Genomic DNA, 18,892 nt, shown 5'->3' with positions numbered 1-18,892 from the left:
CGGGATTCTTGGCAGGCCTGGCAGTGTTTGACCCAGGCCTCTATCTCTCCATCGATCCCCGGCCACCACACATAACTCCTGGCAAGGGCCTTCATTCTTACTACCCCTGGATGTGTCTCGTGTAGGGCTGTGAGGACCCTTTTGCAGAGGGGCTGGGGAACAACGACTCTGCTTCCCCATAACAGGCACCCCTTGTGGGCCGACAGTTCATGTTTGCGGGTTGTGTAGCCGGCGAATTCTGGCCCGGGGCTGCTGCTGGGCCATCCCCTCCACACCCAGTCCAGGACCCGGGAGATGACCCTATCTTTCTTGGAATGGTGTGCAACTTCTTGTGCCTGAATGGGGCGGTCGGGAAGCAGCTCCAGGCTCATAACCTCTTGTGCAGGTGCTGGGTCAGGGCCTGTTTCCGGTAGTGGTAGCCTGCTGAGGGCGTCCGCATGGCCCATCGCCTTCCCAGGTCGGTGAATCAGTGCATACTGGTAGCTGGCAAGGAAAATTGACCACCTGAGGACGCGAGGAGACAGCACTTGGGGGGTCTGCTTTTCGGGGGCAAACAAGCCGAGCAACGGCTTGTGGTCAGTCACCACGGTGAAGGGCCGCCCGTACAAGAAATCATGGAATTTTTTTACTCCCTTTACGATTGCCAGACCCTCCTTGTCGATTTGCGAGTAGTTCCGCTCGGTTGTGTTGAGTGTCTGGGAAAAGTACGCCACCGGTACCTCTCTTCCATCCGGGAGTTGGTGCCCCAGGACAGCTCCAATGCCATAGGGTGAGGCGTCGCATGCTAGCACCACCGGCAGCCTCTCGTCGAAGTGTGCCAAGACCGAGTTTGAGACAAGCAAGTCCTTGACTGCCTGGAATGCGGCCTCCTGGCGCTGGCCCCACACCCAAGGGGCCCGCTTGTCCAGGAGTCTGTGTAGGGGCTCCGCTACCGCCGCCTTGTGGGGAAGGAAGGAATGGTAAAAGTTCAATAGTCCCAAGAAGGCCTGAAGTTCAGTCTTGCTCTTGGGCGCTGGGGCATCACAAATGGCCCGTACCTTGTCCCCAGTCGGGTGGACCCCTTCTGCGTCCACCATAAATCCCAGAAAGTCCACCTGAGGCACTCCTAGTAGACATTTTTCCCGCTTCACCTTGAGACCCGCCGTCTGGAAACGGTGCAGAACGGTGCGGAGGCGGTCCTCAAACTCCTCGGGTGTGGGGCCGGCAATCAACACATCATCGAAGAAGGGGGTGACGCCAGGAATCCCTTTAAGGAGAGAGTCCATTATATTCTGGAATATGCCTGGTGCCACGCTGACACCGAATTGCAGCCGCTTTACCCTGAACGCTCCTCTGTGCGTCACAATCGTCTGTGCCTCTGCTGTGGCCTCATCTACTGGCAGCTGTTGATATGCTTGGGCCAAGTCCAGCTTGCCAAAAATTTTCGACCCAGCCAGGGTGGCAAGGACATGGCTGACCACTGGCACTGGGTATGCGTGGGCCGTGAGGGCCTTGTTTATGGTACATTTGTAGTCTGCGCAGATGCGGACCGAACCATTAGGCTTGACGGGTGTGACGATTGGGGTTTCCCAGGGAGCATTAGGCACCGGCTCCAGCACTCCTTGCTCTACGAGTCGGTCCAATTCCTCGTCTATACGGGGTTTCAAGGCGAACGGGACCCGGCGGGCCTTGAGCCTGACCGGTCGTACTGCGGGGTCAAGCTGTAGCGCAATGGGGGGGCCCGTATACTGTCCCAATTTCCCATCGAAAACCCCTGGAAATTCCTTGCATATGGCGTCCACGTCCACTTGTAAGCTAGTGTGGTTCACCCCGGTGACAGCTAGCCCCAGTGGTCCAAACCATGCCAATCCCAGTAAGCTAATGTAGGGGCCCTTGACCACAAGCAAGTCCAGTTGCCGCGTCCGCCCTCGGTATTGCACCCTGAAGGTCCCCACCCCCATTGTGGGGACCTTACGTTTCTGGAAGTCCCGGAGGGTGAATGGGGCCGGCCTGAGTTTGGGACCCCCAGTGGGACACAGTTTCCTTAAGGTCCTTGCCGAGATTATGGATAGAGTTGAACCCGTGTCAAGCTCCATGCGGCATGGGGCCCCCTCTATCTGTACCTCTACATAAATTTTCTCTACGTTGGGGTGGGGCAACTGGTATACCTGGAAGTCCGTGAGCTCCGTCGAGTTGCCTTGGTGCGTTGGGCCCCGGGACCTGGGGCTCTTGGATTGGTCATCTGATGCCTGGTGTCGGGTGGGCCGAGCCCGACACACCCGGGCGATGTGTCCCGATTTTCTGCACTGCCTGCACTCTGCGTTGCGGAAACGGCAGGTCCTCCTCTCGTGACTCTCCCCGCAGCTTGCGCAGTTCCCTCCTTCTCGTCGAGGCAGCTGTGGTCTGTGCGCTGCTTGAGTGCGCTGCTGTACTCGGTGCACCTCCTCCCTGTCGGATCCTGAGTCGTCGGTGAGGTCTTCATGGTGGACCCTCGGTTGGGATGGCAGGCTCGGCCGTGCCTCTTGGGTCGACCTCTCGGCAGCTTCTGTTGCCAGGGCCTCCTCCAGAGCGACCTGGAACGTTAGGTCCTTCTTAGCGTAGAGGCGCCGTTGCAGATTCTCATCCTTCAGGCCACCGACGAGGCGGTCACGAAGCATGTTCTCCAGCTCTGAGAAGTTGCAGAACCGGGCGGCTTGGCGGAGAGAGGTCACAAACCCAGTTATGGTTTCCCCAGGGGCTTGCCGCTTTGCGTAGAAGGCATTTCGACGAGCCACCACTGAGGGCTGCGGCGAAAAGTGCCCCTTCAGCTGTTCCATTATTGTTTTGTATGGAACAGTAGCGACGTCTTCAGGCGCAAGGAGAGCCCGGGCGATTTCAAACGTCTCCTCTCCGCAGACGCTGAAGAATATCGCCCTCTTCTTGGCGTCTTCTTCGTCGGTGACCCCTTTGGCTTCTAGGAGGAAGGTGAAACGGGAGGCGTACGCTTCCCAGTCTCCAGATGCTGGGTTGAATGGCGAGAAGCTGCTGTTGGCTGCCATTCTGAGTTCCTTGTGCCCCGGAGCTGAAGCCTGGATACACGGTGCGAGGCAGCGGTGCGGCAGTTGGCGGTGCTGCGGTGCTGTGTGTGGCAGTCAGCTCAGCGGGATCCCATCCTCGTCGCCAGTGAAATATACTCAGAGTCGCAAAGTGATTTCATGCTCTTTATTCAGCTCATAGTGGTGAGGAGGAATGAATGAATGTCCCCTCACAGTATCTGCTTTATATACATTATTTACACAATGGGCTGCACATGATTGGCTAATTCTGGAATTCTACTGTAAGCCAATCAGGTTGTGGATTCACTTCTATCTGGAGCAGGATTGGGTGGTTCCTGCCAACCAATCATACTGCTGCATTGTTCTAGGACCAATCAGACTGCTGCATTCTGAATCCTATTGTTCTAGGACCAATCAGACTGCTGCCTTTTGGATCCTATTGTTCTAGGACCAATCAGACTGCTACAGTTTGGATCCTATTCAACTCAGTACATAACACGTTTCTACTTTTCATTCTGAGAGATTTTAAAACCAATTACCCCCCCCCCTGAAAATATGGGTGGGCCAAAGTTTGATTGGGATCCAGTGGTAGATCTTTGAGCAATGTGCAGGAACACTGTAGATATTTGTGTGGCAGGGCTGAGAGCTCAGTTCTGGTCCTGAAAACCAATTTTGCACTTGGCTCCAGCCAGGGGATATCAAGGTTCTAGTACAAAAACAAGGCAGATTCTGCAAGCCTGATTTTATTTCTTTCACGTCATTTCATTTCTGCTTCTGAAAAGAGAAGAGAGCAGTTAAACAAAACAAAACCAAAGTAGCCCCCAAGCTACATCTATCTGGACAGCTGGTCCAGATGTTCCCTATCAAAACTATTCGGTGTCCAACTTACTGTATCCCAAGCTTAATTAAAATCCTACTAAAAATCTGTACTGGAGGCACTAAATAGCCTGAAAACATGTTGACCTGATAAAAACTACGTATGAGATTTGGTTTGGCCGCCCCTGCAGTCACTTTGTAGTAAGAGGAATCATTCTTCAGTCTCCAAGATGGCAAAATTGTGTGATTGTCATCTGTGACAAATACTTTTTATTGTGGGATTTTGTCTTCTGGCAAATGAATCTCAACATGGAGGGATGGCACCTTGATAGAGATGTACAAAACTCCTAGGAGCTGACTTACCATTTGTCCAAGATATGAAAGGCAAGCCTTAGGATTCTTAATAAATCAGTTATGGTTTCCCTCAGGCGACCACATTTCTCCGAAGGGTTTGTACATCTTAAACCTCAAAGCTCTAGGAATTAGTCCTACTAGTCCATGGGATCATTGCACATTAATTACAGCAGCTGAGGCTTTCATTCTTTAATAATTTCCCACAATATTTTATAGCTATAAGGCGCAGGTCTGGTCGATTACAAAAGTTCTGAAGCAAATTTACTGTATAGAGTATAACTGGAATAAAGGTTGATTTACCTTGCTGGGTAATGGAGGTGGGATCTACTTTCCAGTTTTATGTAAATGTGAAATTCTACTCTTTGCTACGTTTTAGCAGCTATTGGGGTGATGTGGCATTTTACACAATATAATGTTGTTTTTAAGTGGGAAAAGGCACATTTTTGCAGTTTTATTTTCCTACCACAACGAAAGCAGCAAGTGCTCCAGACTGGCTTTGGAATTTTAAAACAATTTTTTATACATTCAGACAAAAAATTGCTCCTTTCTGAGGGCCTTTCATATGGGAACATAGGAATAATATTTTAAATGGGATTTGTTGGTTCTATGTTTTTTTGTTTGGATACAGTCATATCTAAGGCCAAAGAAGGTATCCACTAAACCTGCTTTGAAAACCAAATTGTGGATATGTTGAACTGTGATTAATAATACTGCTGAGGAAGATTTGTATTGAAATATGTCCAGCATGGTGGGGTGGTTTTTTTTTTTAATTATTTGAAGTTGTATTAAAGGAATTCATCAATATCATCTACAGCAGTTAATTTAATTATTGGAGGCTTAATAAATTATGGGCTATAATTAGACGTGGATCTAAGCATCGTAAATTGTTTTGAACGCTCTCCAGCACTATATAAATGATAAACAGTAGTTTACTAAGTGGCAAGTTGCCCTGGTTTGCATTAAGCATGTGGCAAGCCAGCGATCTATATTGTTCTGCAAAGTGGAGAGGAGTATTATCACACTTCTGGGCCTACCCAGGGAATCAACCGAGTGGCAAGAGCAATAGGAAGAGTCCTTCTGGATCAGACTATAGGTCTACATAGGCCAACATTTTATCCCCAAGCAGATAACCTTGGGAACAGGAAACCCACAAGCGAGGTATGGACTCTTCCACTTGTGGCTTCCAACAAACTGGTACTCAGAGGAATGCTGCCTTTCATCCCGGAGGCAGCCCCTGATAGCCTTATGAATTTATTTAATCCTCTATTCAAGCTGCCCAGGTTGGAGGCCATCACAGTTGGTTACAACATGGTGCCGATAATGCCAAGGTTGCAGGTTCGATCCTCGTATGGGACAGCTGCATATTCCTGTATTGCAGGGGGCTGGACTAATGATTATCAGGGTCCCTTCCAACTTTCCAACTCTATCATGATGTCATGGTAGTCAGTTCCATAGTTTCACATTCTGTGCAAAGAAGTCTATCCTTCATTTGATGGGCTCAGATTCTGCAAAATGGCAGCGGGGGGATATTCACTTTCTCAACACCACATCTAAATTTATACACCTGTATCATGTTTCTCCCCCATCCTTGCTTACCTTTTCTTCCAAATGAAGAAAACCCAGATGTTGTAGCCTTTCCTCCTAGGGGAGCTGCCACCTTCCTTGTTGTGCTCTTGTCACCTGTGGGCCAGACAGTGAACATGACCAGCTCACTAAGTTGCTGAATGCATGTCGTGGTAAGCCACCACTTGGGAAAATGGTCCTCTAGATTACTAAGTGACCACATACACAACCTGAGAAAAAATAATGTACACAGCCTTGCAAATAAATTCATTTAAAAGGAAACCCGGCTCACCCTTTCATCTTACCTGGCTGCCCACCTGTCTTTCTTTACCTTCATAAACCCAGCTTACTCCCACAGCCTCTCTATCTCTTTTTCTGTAGACCCCACCACTATCAACCCCAATCAATTGCATATTACCTTGGAATGTTCAAAAGATTTTTCCATATGTTACAACATCCTTGCAGGGTAAGTCAGCATTATTATTGACACTATTGATGTGGAATGTCAGGACACAGTCACCACTGGCTGCAAAAGCACTGCCTTCCAAGACAGTGTTGGGATTCCATTCCATCCTTTGCTGCAGACATGGGATTGTTACATGTCACATGTCTGTTTACATTCCAGCACAGATTGGTGGCATGAGCGGAACTTCCGCTCTGTATTGCTTTTGTTTTTAGTCTCTCTCTGAGAAGACGGCAAGGAGAGATGCCATGTTTTCTTTGTCCTGATTTATGCATAATAAATGTGTAGTTTAGTATGTGTCTACAGCCTCAAGGCTCTTCTGCTGCGCAGTTTACACTGCTGAGTAAAGTGTGGTCAAGTCTGCAAGCTTGAGTCACTGATGTACACTAGAGCAGAGGTTGATGGATCTGCGCAGCGGCAAGGATGAGGGGAGACACTCCAGCTGGGTCTGAGCCAGCTGGCCTTTCGACCCCCCCGATTCTGACAGACAGATGAGATGCTTTTCCCCTCAAATGGAGAATCAGCATTCAGTTCCACTACAATGGATTGTTTGTATTGCACTCTTATGAAAGTCCACGCATAAGTAAATCCTTTCAAGTTGACTGGTTTACTCCCAGGAAAGTGGGGGTAGGAGTACAGCCTTCAAGGACTATTCCACAAGATATGAAATATTCAAGGTATATTCAGTTCAATACAGACTGTCTACCCCTAGCATACCCATTAATTCTCCCATGTCCAGGAGTCTTTCACCATGTACAGCTGCTGTCCTGAACGTTTTTCTCAGTAAATTTGGAGTTACCTGGAGCTGGGAATATTGAAAAAAGAAATTTGCCAACACTAGTAAAACTGCTTTTCACGATCATGGGTTCTCCCCTGCCAGGTAAATCTTGTAGTAAGGTTAAAACTGAATGGGAAATGATATATAATGAACTGAAAAAGATGTTTAAAATAACGTTTATAACAAACCCCAGAAGCTTTCCTTTTGGGAATTATAGGGACAGAACTACCCAAACTGTATAGAAATTTATTCATGTATGCGACTACTGCGGCAAGAAAGTTACTGGCCCCAAAATGGAAAGAAGAAGTCCTAGCAAAAGAAGAATGGATACAAAAACTTATGGAATATGCAGAAATGGCAAAACTTATCGGAAAAATAAGAAATCAAGATAACAAACTTTTTTAAATAAAAGAATGAAAATGGTTTATTGAATATTTACAGATAAATTATAAACAGATAAAAACACTGGCAGGATTATTGTAATAACCTGCAGTTTTATAAGAGTATATATTTGAAGAACATATTCAAATTAATTTGAATATGCAGAAAATATTAAAAATTAAGGAACCGCAGAAAGAGAGGGAAGGAAGTCAAGTTTTGAAATGTTAAAATGATTGTAAAATTATTGAAATGTATAAAATTGAAAATCATAAATAAAAATAAAATAAACTGCTTTTCAAACCATTCCCAGACACCTTTCTATAGTTTTTCAGATATGGGCAGTTCCCATAAGCCCCTACCCTTTCTTTCCATGCCTCCTGCTAGCTCCTACTTTTTCATTTCAGTTACCGGTTGCAGTCCCTGCCACTTCTGATTTCCCCTTCTTTTATTGTTAAAAATACCTCGTGTGTTTGGTGCCGCAGCACAAACACAGCGTGGCAAGTGCACCAAGGAGGTGAATTTAATTTGCATCCTGGAGGATGGCTTATAAATGATTATTTGTGGTAGAACAGAGTGCTTTGTATGGAACCTCAATTGAAGCCTCAGTAAACCGGAAACTGAATCTCTATAGAGGCATAGGAATGTGGAGTCTATGTTCCAGAGCGACTGCAATGGCGTGTGTCACAGTAAATGTATGGTTCCTAGATGTAGAAAAATCAGAATGAATCACAGAATTATCAGGTTGGAAGGGAGCCTGAGGATCATCTAGTCCAACCCTCTGCAATGAAGAAATATAGAGCTCTTCCATATGGGAATTGAACCTGCAATATTGGTATTGTCAGCATCATCCTCTGACCAACTGAGCTATCCAGGGTGAGGCTGTATTCTCCCTAATATCCCAATTCTATATCTGTAAGATGCTTTTTCATATGGAAGAACATCCATAAATGAAACCTCATTTGTAGTCTGAAATGGTCCATCCTATTTTACTACTTTAACATTTTGCTACCTCATTTTGGCCTCTTCATTTTTTTATTTTTTTGGGGGGTGGGGTGGAGTGAGTTAGGTTTTCACTTTTATGGATATATTACAGATGAGCTTTTTAGGTTCATCTTTTTCTGGTATTTATAATGTTTGCTTCTTCTAAGATGCTTTGGGTCACTTTTAGTGAAAACGAATGACTAATAAATGCAATAAATAATGATATAGATGTTTTCCGCTGCGTATGTAGGTGTGGCCTTGGAAATCTAAGCAAAATTTAAGAAAAAGAAAAAAAATATGCTACTTCAAATGCAAAATAACCCAAACACAATTAACACCAGCTATCAAAATGCAGTCAAAACCAGAACCTCTCCTTGGAAATGCTCAAGCTCAGCCTTATGATAAATCTCTGGATTCCATCTCTCTTTTCTTTCATGCTGTACATGGCCTACTCTAAACCCACGCATCAGAAATATGGGTATGATGAAGAAACAAGTGGATTTTTTTTAAGTGTCTCTATTCTGTGGCCTAGGGGATGCGGGTGGCGCTGTGGGTTAAATCACAGAGCCTAGGACTTGCTGAAGGTCAGCGGTTCGAATCCCCGTGATGGGGTGAGCTCCCGTTGCTCGGTCCCTGCTCCTGCCAACCTAGCAGTTCAAAAGCATGTCAAAGTGCAAGTAGATAAATAGGTACCGCTCCAGCGGGAAGTTAAACGGCGTTTCTGTGTGCTGCTCTGGTTCGCCAAAAGCGGCTTAGTCATGCTGGCCACATGACCCGGAAGCTGTACGCCGGCTCCCTCGGCCAATAAAGCGAGATGAGCGCCGCAACCCCAGAGTCGGCCACGGCTGGACCTAATGGTCAGGGGTCCCTTTACCTTTATTCTGTGGCCTACAAAGCAGCTGTATTGTTATGAAATAAACAACTCAGAATTATTTCATGGGAGGGCTGTGGTTGTCTGGAAAAAGGTGGCAGCCTTAACAACAAAGGACACTTTAGCCCATGAAGAAACTGGCTCTATGAGTCAGAGGCAGCCATTTGTCAAAGTGCAATTTCTTGATATTCTTAAACGGTAAATCCATTGACAGCAAAATGATGCCATCCACAGGAAAGGATAGATCTGTGAAATTATTCTTGGGCAAGAAAGATACCATTAATAAATATAAGGAAATAACAATCTGATATCCCTATTCTTTCACGATGGCAGACTTCATTGTTAGATGAAAAGATTTAAGAGCATATTCTGGCTAAATCAATGCACACTTGCAGCTGCTTTCTAATATACATGATGAAACCTTGTTCACCCTTGATTGGGTTTACCTTTGCAGATCCATTAGTCATGGGAGGAAAATTATTGTTTTATAGCATGCAGCCTAAAGGAATTCAGATGATCTTTCTAAAGGTGACTGGGCAAAACACTGTTCTCTGAAACACCTACTTCCATCACACCGAGGTTGCTTAGCACTGAGGTTGCTTAGGTCTTACTCCAGTAGTCCACTTGACAATGTAGTTGTTCCAGTCCCATGTTCCAAAAAATATATGTAACTATTTTTTTTTGGGGGGGGAGAGATTTATAGGTGAATAGACTGCATAAAGAGCACGCAGGAATGGTGGGGGGGCAGATAATAGTCCCTCTTATACTCACAAACTATGTATAGAGTTTTATAGGATCACAATGATTCAGATCATTACTGGTAAGTTGTATATTGACTTGGGGAACTCAACTTGCCTCTGTTTCTCTACCTATTAACTGTTGTACTAACTCAGGTTCCTGGAGTACACATAGCAAGAGAGTAAAAATTAATTAGTTTTCATAAGGTATTGGGAATTTTTTTACGGAGACTCAAAGGCTATTCTCAACAGACCTTCAAAATGTTATTAAACGGGCTCATACAATTGACTGTAGAAAGGCTGCAAAGACTTAAAAGATTAATAACTCTATGCCTTCTCACAGCTCTTACTGAGAGAGCCTTGTATTGTCACCGGAGAGCCCAAAGTTTCCCTCTGTTTATTGAAATTAAATTACACCTTTCCCTAATGATAAATTTAAGCTGCTCAAACCTCCAAGCCAGACTAATTTATTTGTTCAGTCAGTGTGCCATTCATCTCACTATTGAAGCTCTGGAATTAAAACTTGTCAGCTGCCATCAACACCTGACCTCCTCTCCCTGGAAAATACCGAATCTGGTCCACTGGGCCTCTGAAGCAAAACTGCCAAAAGCAACCACTCTCCTCAGAGAGCCAAAACAGAGTTTTCAGCAGGTAAATAATCAATTGGAGGGCACCAAGAAAAAAATACCATAGAAGTTGAGCAAGAAGATGGAATGTCATGTACAGAGAAAATTAAAATGAAACTGTTGGGTTAGTGACACTCCTTGAGGAAAACAAAAGATGGCAGATACCTGCCAGCTTCAATAAAGAAGTCTGAAGTAATTGTAACATGGACTGTTCTTACATACCTTGCCAGTGTGCAGCTTCTTGAGTTTAAGAGACAGGTATGGTCTCTTATAAAGCCCTTGACTTTGGGCCAATACTAATGGAATGCTCATAAACTTTCTGACTGCCCAAGATGAATTTATATACAGTGGTACCTCGGGTTACAGACGCTTCAGGTTACATACACTTCAGGTTACAGACTCCGCTAACCCAGAAATAGTGCTTCAGGTTCAGGATGAGAACAGAAATCGTGCAGCAGCGGCGCAGTGGCAGCGGGAGGCCCCATTAGCTAAAGTGGTGCTTCAGGTTAAGAACAGTTTCAGGTTAAGAACGGACCTCCGGAATGAATTAACCCAAGGTACCACTGTACAGTAGTACCTTGGATCTCAAACGCCTTGACTCCCGAACAAATCGGCTCCCGAATGATCAAAACCCGGAAGTGAGTGTTCTAGTTTTTGAATGATTTTTGGAACCCGAACGTCCGTTGTTGCTTCTGATTGGCTGCTGTAGCTTCCTGCAGTCAATCAGAAGTCGCGTTTGGGTTTCCAAACGTTTTGGAAGTTGAACGGACTTTTGGAACGGATTCCGTTCGGCTTCCAAGGTACAGCTGTACAGTGGTACCTCGGGTTACATACACTTCAGGTTACATACACTTCAGGTTACAGACTCCGCTAACCCAGAAATAGTGCTTCAGGTTAAGAACTTTGCTTCAGGATGAGAACAGAAATTGTGCTCCGGCGGCGCAGCGGCAGCAGGAGGCCCCATTAGCTAAAGTAGTGCTTCAGGTTAAGAACAGTTTCAGGTTAAGTACGGACCTCCGGAACAAATTAAGTTCTTAACCTGAGGTACCACTGTATTGATTTTCTTACATTTATATTCCACCTTTATTCCATTATGAAACCTACAGCAGCATTCATGTGGTTCCCAGGCAGTCATCCATCCAAGTACTGACCAGATTTTCCCATATCCTCCAACATTTCTCAGATGAAAATGGGGATATCCTATTTAATAATAATAACAATAATGATAACAACAATAATTTTAAACATTAAAAAAATTTTTTAAAAACCCTTCCCTTTACAGGGCTGTTTTCTAAAGGTTGTATAGATACTTATCTCTTTGGTTCAGGGGTCACATAACTCCATACCATTCAACACTTCTCTGATTAAAATAGGGGTGTCCTAAGGAAAAGTGGGACATTCTGGGATCCCATCAGAAACCGGGACGACTTCTCTAAATCTGGGACTGTCCCTGGAAAATAGGGACACTTGCAGGGTCTGCAGATCCAGACCTACTTAGCTTCACCAAGTGGGTGATATCCTGCGACCAGCTTATTTGAGAGAGCTTGTTACATACCTTGCTTGGGGGAGATGGAAGTTCAATGTGGATATGCAAAAAACATCATAGGATCTGTGAGCTATTGACACAAAGAAAAGAATGAGGCAAGGGGGGGCTGATGGCAGGAAGCTGAGTGAGCAAATGGTCCAACAAAAAGGGAAGTTAAGGTAGGGAGCAGGCAGGCAGAAGAAATACCCGAGAAATTAGATTGTATAATGTTGGAGGAAATTAGGACAAAGAGACAGTAGGGCTACATAACAGGGTTCTGCTGTGATCATCGCTTGAAGTGAGAGACACGTCTTTACAAGATAATGAACTAGGGAGACAGCACTCGCAACCATAACTGAAAGAAGCTGAACCGACTGCAATGTGAACCCTATAATGTCCCATAATTATCTAAGTGCAATCCTATACAAGGGACGCGGGTGGCGCTTTGGGTTAAACCAGAGACCCTAGGACTTGCCAATCAGAATGTCGGTGGTTCAAATCCCCACGACGGGGTGAGCTCCCATTGCTCTGTCCCTGCTCCTGCCAACCTAGCAGTTCGAAAGCACGTCAAAGTGCAAGTAGATCAATAGGTGATCTTCCTCTGGCAGGAAGGTAAATGGCGTTTCCGTGCGCTGCTCTGGTTTCACCAGAAGCAGCTTAGTCATGCTGGCCACATGACCCGGAAGCTGTACGCCGGCTCCCTCGGCCAATAAAGCAAGATGAGCGCCACAACCCCAGAGTCGGTCATGACTGGACCTAATGGTCAGGGGTCCCTTTACCTTTAATCCTATACATGCCAATTCAGACGTCTCACTGAGTTCAATGGGACTTACACCCAAGTACTGAGTTTTTAATCTAAGTTATCTATTGCTCATTCCTAACTTGTGGTATTTAATGAAGTCAACAATTGCAAAGGGATTGGGAGCTGATAAAGTTCTGAGACCAAGGAGGCAGGTGTGTGTGTGTGTGTGTGTGTGTGTGTATGTGTGAATTCCACATATTGGTGTGAAACTGCCTGTTAGAACTTTGGCAGTGCATGCCTAGTTATTTCTAAGAAGTTATTAGGAGATGCCAGCAAGCAATTCTTTGAATTTATGTAGTTGCAAAGCAGTGGGCAAAATAGCAAGCTAGTGATCTAAAAAAAATGTAAGAATTTATGTGCCAGTGACATGTCGAGGAGTACCTGGTTGCCAAGGTAAGCCTGCATTTTTAAGTGGGGCTCATCAACATAAAGTGTTTATTTACAGCCTTGGCATTAAAGTGCATAGCCAGACAACTGTTGGATTATTTATAAGCTAGATAAAACGCCGGCATGTGAAAGCTGGATATAGGAATTTTAGTTCTAAATGTGGGCCATAAATAAGAAACTAGGTCTTATATTTTAAGGAAAGCTGGTACTGTTCTTGTCCTTGAAGAAAAGAACTAAAGAAATTGTACTGTATGATACTATTAAAAGTCTGGATCTAGGTCGTCTCTATCTTTTTATCGCTTTCCTATGCTTAGCGGCATAGGATAGCCACCAAACAGTTCAGATTTCCTAGATGATGAAGACCAGGTAAGGATCAACTTACCTGGCTAGCTCTCCCAACTCTTATTTTCTCTCTCTCTCTCAAACTGTGACCTGTAACATGCTCCAGAGTGGATGGGGCAACCCAGACAGATGGGCGGGGTACAAATAATAAGATTATTATTATTTGGTTAGAGGAGTGGTACTGAGGAGAGAAGGGTTAGCTAACCTTTTCCCCTTCACTCCACCTTCCCAGTCTGAACTGCTCCCTCCAAAGCTATTGTTACTCTGTTGTAGGGAGAAAAGACAGATATGTGAAACCAGCAAGGGGAGATCTGCATGGTTCAAATGGAATATTAGTGCTTATTTACAACTGACATTGTCAAAATGATTTCCCTCCTTTAGCTTTCCTCCCTCACTGCTATTCCTTTCTTTGGTGTTATCTTTGGCGTTTTTAAACCTAACAAGTGACAACAGGGTTTCTCTCTCTCTCTCCCTCCCCCCCTCTCTCTCTCTTAAAAAAGGGAAACAATATGTGACCTCCCGGTAAAGCAAAAATTCGATCTTCTCCTGTTAGGCAAAGATCACAAGACGACCCTGACTGTCGCCAGATTCTGCGCACAGATCTGTAGGCACAGACCACCCCCCGATTCAAACTAGCTGGTTAAGAAAATTCCCAAACTCGGATCCACGGACGATTCTGGGTCATTTCTCTATTGTAGTCTATCTTAAAGTTTTTATGTGTTTATATGCCTACCGCATTGCTAAACTTAAAATCCATTGTTGTACAGTGGTACCTCTGGATACGAATGGGATCCGTTCCGGAACCCCGTTCGCATCCTGAAGTAAATGCAACCTGTGCCTATGGGTCTGTGTTCCGTTACTTCTGGGTTGTCGCGGAGCGCAACCCGAAAGTGCTCAACCTGAAGCAACTTCAACCCGAGGTATGACTGTATATTGTTTTAAATGTTTGTTTCGCTTTTGGGATTGTAGTTCCATTTGTGTTTCACAAGCTGGTCTTTGACCATAATAATAAATTATTATTACAGTGGTACCTCAGGTTAAGTACTTAATTCATTCCGGAGGTCTGTTCTTAACCTGAAACTGTTCTTAACCTGAAGCACTACTTTAGCTAATGGGGCCTCCTGTTGCTGCCGCGCCGCCGGAGCACGATTTCTGTTCTCATCCTGAAGCAAAGTTCTTAACCTGAAGCACTATTTCTGGGTTAGCGGAGTCTGTAATCTGAAGCGTCTGTAACCCGAGGTACCACTGTATTATTATGTGAAAAACAATTTTTGTGCAGTTAACAGCAGATGGGTAAATCAACTTATTATGGGAGTGGGGCAAAAGCAACTTCCTGCTATCTTGCTCAGGAATTCTTCTGGAATTCAGTATATCCCAGCTGCATTGCAGGAAGTAAAGATATGGTCGAAGAGAAGTGGTGTTCTGATTACACTGGTGGCTCAGTGTTACAGCACATGTTCACTCCCCCCCCCCCACTTTTTTTTGGAAGAAGCACTTCTAAACTGTTTAATGTTTAAATATCTTTAAGGGTGCGAAAGTTCCCAGATTCAATTCCGGGCAGCGTCAGCTGTCTGAAACCCTGAAAGGTTGCTGCCAGAGTAGACAATACTGAGCTATGTGAACCTCAGCAAGGCCAAGATGGGGGGGGGGGGTGTCTGGGCATTACAGGACCCCCATACACATTGCCCAGGCTTGTGCCCTGGAGAGATCACTTCAGCGCTGCTAATGCAGAAAAACAACGTGGGAGGTAGCTGTTACAAGTTCCCAGTCTCTGCAGCCACAGCAGGTGCTGTGATTCTCCAGTGGGTTGACTTCACCCCCAGAGGTGCACTCCATTGTCTCTCAAGACAGACAGATGCCAACACAACACACACACAACACACACAGGAGGACTAATAGTCTGATTCAATAAAAGTCAAGCTTCCTATTGTTATAGGTTTGGGGGTGGGACTGCCCTAAACTCTATAAATTAATAAATGGTAGGATTTTGATTATTTGGGATATAAAAAGAGAAATACAAGCTGGAGAGGAATTCCTGGGTTAGCCTACTCAAAATGACCTGGCCAAGTTGGGGCCATGAATACAGCCCTGTATCGGGAAGTTTTTAATGTTTGCTATTATATTATGTTTTTATATGTGCTGGATGTCACCCAGTGTGGCTGGGGCAACCCACCAAATGCATGGGATATGAACAATAAAATTATTGTTGTTGTTAATAATGATGATGATGATGATGATGATGCAGGGCCATGGGCCACTATGCTGAGGTGTCGACAGAGACGGGGGATTTGGAAGTTTGCCAGGGTAACCGGATGTGAGGTGACAGGCAAAGAGTGCCTTTAGCAAGGTGTGCTAAGAAGAAGAAGGGAGAACAAAGAGATCCATCTTGAGCAGGCTGGCTGAAGGCAGGCTGGGACAGATGCCTTGGACTCAAGTGCTGCACTGCTGTGGGGGACAAGACCCTCTTGAAATGACCATGCATGCTGTAAGATCTGGACTCCCTCCAACTAAATTCAAGTGTAAAATATGTGAATGAATAATATTTCTTAAATCTATGACATCCTCTACTGTGTCTAAGCAGCACATGCGCTGGCTGAGGGCCAAGACCCCTGGAATCCTGTGGACAGCTCAGCAGGAATCGGGGTGGCCTGTAACAAGATGTTCCTAGAACACAGAGTATAAATGCAGATCGGGTGATGTTTATAGTTTTCTGGTCCTTCTATGTCCAGACGCACATCATTCACCTTATGTATGCTCTATATGCATGCCCATTTGGGAGACAAGGTGTCACCAGTTTTTAAGTGATGACGCACAAGCAAACTATGGCCTCTGCATTAAGCCGGAATATGCTTGATGGCCTTTAGCAGCCCTTCAGTTCTTTCAGCAGCATTATTATGGGATAACTAGAGAACCGCTCTAACCAGACTTGATTATCACACTCAATATACCTCATTTTAATTGGCCTCTGACAATTTATCCTGGATCCCGTAACCCCCACGCAACCGCGGATTGCTAATTACCACATATAGTCACATGCTGGATTACTCATCTATTTGAACACCTGTAGCTCTGACATTCCCATTAACGTTGATCATAAATGTCACGACTGTCAGATTTACAGTCTCCAGGCCCAGCAGGCAGCCCAATTCTTCACTCGTTCCTTCAACACTCATGGCTGTTGTGTCAAGGAGCAGGATGAGTAACCTGCCTATCAGAAATACATAGGCAATTTCTTAGCACTGGAAAACAGCAACAATGCATGCTGAAACCTTTTAAGCTTTCTCATGAGATTACGCTTGGCTTGTTTAAAATATTAATACACCAAGAAGGGTTGCATTCTGTAAAAGGATGCGAATCCATCTCTACCATAGGACAAAAATACCCAAATGCACCTGCCTCCAATATCTTGCCCAATTCATCCTCGAAAAGCTGCCTTCGACTGCTCTACGCTGCACCGCCTGCTCATCAACTCTGAGGGATTGTTCCTTGAATTTCTCTGCTGCGTCCATAATGAAGCTTTACTCTGCCCTCCGGAGACCAATTATTTATTTTATTTATGAAATGTCTACACTTGCTTTTCCTCAGACAGTGCCCAAGGCAGTTGACGTCAATAAAATAATTATGCAAAATATGATCAAGCGCACATTAAAAACACACATTAATAATACGGTTTTCCCCCCCAAAATGAAAAAACAGAAACAAAACCCACAACAAACAGCAGAGTACATGCAAAATCTATTTGAACACCAAGGAGCTTCAAAAGCAAAAGGCCTAATTTAGCTCAGAGTGTTTCATACTCAGATCCCACTCCCGGTATTTAGCCCACTGGGATCAGAAATTATGCTCTTCAAGTACAGGGCTGGGCACACCACCCACAAATCTGTCGGTGATTTGCAGTAGATCACTAAGGACAGGGATGACCCTCTATGTGTGTTTATCTGATCCACAGGGCTCTCCCCAGGTCACCTCACCCCCTCACTGGCTCAGCTCTGCACCTTGATCAAGAGCTTTCAGAATATGTCCTTGAACTGTGACAATGCCTTTTGCTTGGATGGATGGATGGATGGATGGATGGAGAAGTGTGTATTATGGGAATGTAGAAACTTATGGACCAGTTTCATCTAGATAGCTACAGTGGCAGATGCCAGCACAAGCCCTTTTAGTGTAATGGGACTTTCCAACCCTCTCTTTCCCCTGTGTACCTCCACCCCCCCACACACAAATTGGCTCTGGGAGATCAGGATAACCTCCCGGAACAGGGTGTAAAATAGGAGAGGGTTTATTGTTCTGTCTGGAAAGCAGAAATGCGTGTGCTGGCAGAACTAGTATAATAGTGCAATGTTCCCCTCTGACTAGAATGTATGCCTGTTTTACTAAATCATGGACTAGGGCTGTGCAACTGTCCGAATTCTGAATATGAAGGCAAGGCATTTATGTCGAAGCAAGGCCCTTGCAAGGCAACCTCCCCCCAGTCATAGAATCAGAGAGTGGGAAGGGACCCCAAGGCTCATTTAGTCCAACCCCAGTCGATCCGAATAGAAGTAAGGCACCTAGAGATAGGGCTGGCCCAAGACATTTAGACACCTGAGGTGGACCCCAAAATGGCGCCCACCTCCCAGCCAGGGAAGAAGGCATGAGGGCAGAAGTACACCAGGAGCAAGGGGGGAATATAGACATACCAGTAGTTCTTCATCCCCTGTGGATCCTGCTGCCTGAGGCATTCGCCTCAGCCTTGCCTCATGGGTTGGCCGGTCCTGGGAGGGACCCATCAGCAGAATGGGAGGCCATTTTCAATGATGCCTCTTCTCCTCTCCTCTACAACCTTGTGCCCCTTCAAAATCTGCTCTAGAGGGTTGAGGGAAGTATTGGATACCAGGATATTATGTGTGAGAGTTATGGTGTATTATGCATTTCAGATACAGGCAATGTTATTAGATGAGCCTACTTGTAGGGTTGAGAGGGGCAGGAGGGGAGTAGAACTTATATACAGTGTTACCTCAGTTATCTAACGTCTCCATTGACGAACATTTCGGTTTTCAAATGCTGCAAACCTGAAAGTAAATGCTTCGGTTTTCGAACTTGCCTCGGAAGTTAAACATGCCACACGGTTTCCGTATTGAGTTTTCCATATTGAGTTTTCCCGTATTGAGGCTTCTGTACTGAGTTTTCGGTTTTCGAACGTTTCAGAACTCGAACGGTCTTCCAGAACAGATTATGTTAGAAAACTGAGGTACTACCCCATGGTTTGTTCT

General features: G+C 45.2%; 1 protein-coding gene across 16 annotated transcripts in view; it reads right to left on the bottom strand.

Annotated features, from left to right (window-relative positions):
- Positions 1 to 18,892, bottom strand: part of HS6ST3 (heparan sulfate 6-O-sulfotransferase 3) — a 205,402-nt gene that overhangs the window by 12,000 nt on the left and 174,510 nt on the right. For 9 of the 16 annotated variants that reach the window (XM_081003169.1, XM_081003159.1, XM_081003161.1 and 6 more), the window contains exon 3: positions 5,781 to 5,864. The gene's annotated coding sequence lies outside the window, so the exon portion shown is untranslated. Of the gene's footprint in view, positions 1 to 5,780; positions 5,978 to 6,927; positions 7,016 to 9,785; positions 9,893 to 12,139; positions 12,201 to 18,892 lie in introns of all 16 variants that reach the window. The other 7 variants (XM_081003168.1, XM_081003167.1, XM_081003164.1 and 4 more) reach the window with 5 other exon arrangements.

Source organism: Podarcis pityusensis (assembly GCF_964106645.2).
Source record: "Podarcis pityusensis genome assembly, chromosome: 4".
Lineage (NCBI taxonomy): Eukaryota > Metazoa > Chordata > Lepidosauria > Squamata > Lacertidae > Podarcis > Podarcis pityusensis.
This window is presented reverse-complemented; position numbering and strand designations above follow the sequence as displayed.